Below are 4,831 nucleotides of genomic sequence, written 5' to 3'. Positions count from 1 at the left end.
ATGACTGAGTCTAGCCCAGGGATTTGAGAGAGGCAAACTGAATCCTGCACAGCGATAATCACCTTTATTCCATTGTTAATCCCTTCCATTTAGTTTAGCTCATCTAGTCAGATTGCACACTCTTCCCATCCTCTCAGGATCTTAGGAAGATACTGGGTGGCCACTTCCTCGATCATCCCTCTTTCCAAGAAGTCACCTTGTCAACTCATTGACCCCTTAACCCAGAAAAAGTCCTCTGAAGAGTGAGAGAGTCTCATAGTTCCACCCTCTCCTGCAGGAGGAAACAGCTCCATCCCTAGTTCTGTAGGGTCTGAGGAAACTCCAGAGCCCTTTGCTGCACAACTAGGGAATCTCCAGGGGCTGTAACTATCAATTCTGCCTTATAGCACATGGTGCTGCACAAACCTCCAGATACCACTACCCACCAAAGGAAGGTTGGTCTTGTGGTTAAGAGACTCAGGCACTCTTGGGTCAATTCATGGCTCTGCCACAGATTCTCCTGTGTGACCTTTCCCATGTCAATTAATCCCATTGCGCCTCAGGTCCCCATCAGTGAAACTGATATAATAATACTTCCTTTGTCTGTCTTATCTCTTTTGAAACTATAAGGTCTTCAGGGAAGGAACTCTCTCTATTACTATGTGTTTGTACAGCACCTTGCACACTGGGGCCCCAATCTCGGTTGAGGCCTCAACACACTACTGTAATACAGACAATAAACAATGAAAAACAGAGCAGTGCTGAATGGAAAGACTATGAATAATTTTCAGAGGATGCCATTTAAAAAACTCCCAAACATTTGTACATTGCTTTCAACTCCCTCCTTTCCTCATCTCTCTACAGCCAGGCTCCCACCAAATTCTGCCACTTCTTTCTCTACAGTAGCTCCAAAATCCATCCTTTCCTCTCTCCTCCTGCTGCTGAGACACTAGCTCGTGCTGGGATGGGATCCCTGGCTCAATTCCATTCTATTCTTCTCTGGCCTCTTCCATCTTTCCCTCCTCCAGTGCATCCAAAATGCTGTGCTATGTTCATTTGCGGCTCTGTTTTTGTTTCTCTCCTCTGTGGATCTCTGCAAAGGCTTCTCCTCTTCTCCTTAGTGAAACTCAAGGTGTTCCTGCATTTCCAAAGATCTCAATTACGCTGCCCTCGTCTTCTCCTACACATCTGCCTGCTTTCTGTGCTCCACCCTCGCTTTCCTTCTGACTAGTCTCTTTAGGCCATATGCTTCTGTGGCTTGTACACTGAAAAGCCTAGCAACTGTACAACAAAACCCGATGGCGGACTTAAGCATAAGCCAAAGCCGCCCACATGGTGTGATGCCATACCAGCCTTCCCAATAAGAATTCTGCCACAGAGAGGATCCTCAGACACACGGATGGTGGGGTGTGTGTTGTGGCAGGAGATAGGGAAAAGCCAAATGAAGCATCATATTCTGGAGAGCCACCAAGGTTTACCCCAGAGTGGAAAGTGTCAGTTACTTGGCAGCATTAACTTGCTAATGTCAGAAAAGCTTTAGCTAATGCTTCTCATGGCTGGCTGTGTGAACCTGCTTTGCACATTTTTAGAGGAGATTGTTTGATGAAGACTTTGCCCTGTCTGCACCATTTATTTTAACTGCAAAGGGGAACAGACAGGTGGCTCTTTGTCTCCGCTTACTCCTGACTTTGTGGTCTTTGTGACACCATACCTGCAGACTCCCTGGATTTCCATGCAAAAATCCAGACCGGTGCTAATACAACTTCGGGCTGTGTTAACTCCTTTTAGGACACCTCTGCTGCTGCTATTGTGCAGTGCCCCAAACATCTGTACATTGCTTTCAACTCCCTCCACGTCTCTCCACAGCCAGGCTGTGACTTTATTGACATGAACTGTGACCATATAGATCATTGTTGCAACCAAGGTCCTGTAGTGGCACCAAATCTTGTACACAGGAGGTCAAATGAGGTGTTTGTGACAAGGAGGACAAATGAGGTGCTGGTTATGATTATGCAATCTGTATGCATGTATCGTTTTTGTATTTAAAATTATAAGTATTGGCTCTATGTTGTCTGTATTTTAAATCTGTGTTCTGGGTGACACCCCAGATAATTTGGCATCAGCACTGCCTAGCCTGCATGATGGCCCATTAAGGACCATCAGCTATACAATTGACCCATTGAGAGAAGGCAGATACACCTTGTGACTCAGCAAGGCATGCAGGAACATGCCTATGGAGAGAACTCTAAGGTTTTTCCATGTCCTGGGTAGCTTGTGTTTGGAACAAAGGAAGCACAAGCCACATGGCAAAAGGACTATAAAAGGCACCTGAATCTTCTCCATTTTGGGCTTCAATCCTGCTTCTTACCTCTGGAGGAACTTTGCTACAAACTGAAGTTCTGAACAAAGGACTGAATGACCCATTCAAGTTGTGGATGTACTCCAGAGACTTGATTTGAACCTGCAGTTTATTCCATCACTGCTACAAGCCTGAACCAAGAACTTTGCCATTACTGTATGTAATTGATTCCATTTAACCAATTTTAGCTCTGATCTATATTTCTTTCTTTTTATGAATAAACCTTTAGATTTTAGAGTCTAAAGGATTGGCAACAGCATGATTTGTGGGTCAGATCTGACTGGTATATTGATCTGGGTCTGGGGCTTGGTCTTTTGAGATCGGGAGAACCTTTTTTCTTTCACTCGCGTATTGGTTTTCATAACCAGTCATCCACATAAGGAGTGGCGCTGGTGTCTTCAGAGTCCTATTGTTCTCCCTAATGGCCCATCCAGTCTGATTGCCTACTTTCTGATGGGCGTTCCCTGGGTGTAAACACAGTTCTAATTGTTACATAGTCAATATTCCTAACTTCAGACACAGAAACGATACATGCATACAAATAGGATAATCATAATCATAACCTTTCCAATGATACCTCACATGATCCATCTTGCATAAAACATATCTTAGTTATGCCATATTCATATCCTAACAATATCTCTATGAAGAATATGGGCGTAGTGTCACGCAGAAAGGCACTATTAGTCCCATTTTTACAGCTGGAGAACTGAGGCACAGACCAAGTGACCTGCCCAAGGTACACAAAAAGTAAACTAGATCTCCTGAGTCCTAGCCCACCACAAGACCATCCTTGCTCAGAATCTATATAATAAAATTCCAGGATTGTTACTTTGTGTGTCACTCGAAAGCCTAGAATGTCTGAGTCAGTGTGAAGTGATGGAAACAGCTACAAGCATGGCTGAGAGCTCTCTTTGTTTAGAATATCACCAGGTTCAATCATCCCTGGGGTTCCTGGTCTGTTATGGTCCAATTTCTAAGTTCTCAGGCACTTTGATTTTACAAATTTACACCCATGCGGTGAACAGCCACAGTAAGAGTGCTATACCATTGTGATATCAGAAGTAACTCAACCAATTGCCACCCTTACTCTACAGCTAATTTGCATACAACAATTTCATTGGTTGTATGAGGGAGACAGCACAGTTGGTGGATTATGTGATCCAATTGCCCTTTCCATGTGACAGCACAGCTTTCCATTACTTGTATATCACTAAGATATAAGAACAGAGAATGTAACAAGGCAATATGTAGCAACCACAGTGAATGCTTTTGACATTAGTGTTTAATAATTACAATAAGTGTACATATCAGGGTGGGAAATGATTCCTTGTTTCTCCTCTATTGTTTTATGTAAATAGTAGTGAAAGAAAATCCTCCTTACCAGTATTTAACCCAATAGGTTTAGAAGAGCAACACATTCAGAAGGCCCTAATCACACCATACCAAAAAAAAAACAAAAAACCTGCATCTCTGTATCTATATCTGATGATGCCGCCACTCAGAGGGATGGCACTGGCACGATCAGCAGAAAGGCACTGTGACAAGGTCAGAAGGGGACGTCTACGGGGAGCTCCCCTGGTCCAGGAGTTCTGGGGCGGGCACAGACATACTGACCAACAGAGGCAGAGGCTGAGGGGGAGAAATTAATCCCATAATTTCTATTAATATCCAATTAATAGCTGGTGTCTGCAAAACCCCTAAGCTATGGTTCTCTTTAGTACTTAGGACCTCAAGGGGCCTAGTCATGTAGGGTAGGACAGGCCTCCTCCCCCTCTCAGCCAATCAGGGCAAGTTCAGGGAAAGAGGGAAGCATATAATCTGCCTCTACCCTCCTAACAGGAGAGACACAGGTAAGCAGAGGACTGCCTGCTGGTGATTCTCTCTCAGATCAGGGAGACTGAACTGGTCTGCCTCTGAACTGTGGAGGAGCACTGGGAAAACCTCAGTCCAGCGGAGATGGTTGGGAAGCAAAGGATGTTTTGCTGTGGAAGGTTCCTCCCTGCCCCTACGGTTTATTTGTAAGGCTGTGGCGCCCGTCTGGGCAGAGCTGGGTAGAAGTAACTTAAAGGGCCTGCTGGGAGAAGCTGGCTCATGGCTGTAGCCTACTGCAGGGATAATGGTACGTTACCAGTGATAAGACCTTATTTCCTTGATTGAATAAAAGTATGAATCCTTCATGAGAATTCCTCTTCCTCTTTGCCAGGATAGAAATATACATGATGCACTGTGGAGTCTTCAGCAATGGCAGGGGGTCCAGAATGTATGTGTGGAAGGGAGAATGTCTCCCCAGAAAATACACAAGGAATCTTCCATTGGCCCATATCTATCTACCAGATGGTTTTGTTCCATTTTCTTCCAATCTACTTAATGTAGTTATTCTGCTTTCCCTATGAACAAGCTATTTTGCACATATATCTCAAACAAATATGGTCTTCAATATTGGAATAAATAAGTAGGAGCAGCCAACAGTATAGTACAGTGAATGTTAAA

This window comes from Malaclemys terrapin, chromosome 3 (assembly GCF_027887155.1).
Source record: "Malaclemys terrapin pileata isolate rMalTer1 chromosome 3, rMalTer1.hap1, whole genome shotgun sequence".
In the NCBI taxonomy this organism is placed as follows: Eukaryota; Metazoa; Chordata; order Testudines; family Emydidae; genus Malaclemys; species Malaclemys terrapin.
This window is presented reverse-complemented; position numbering follows the sequence as displayed.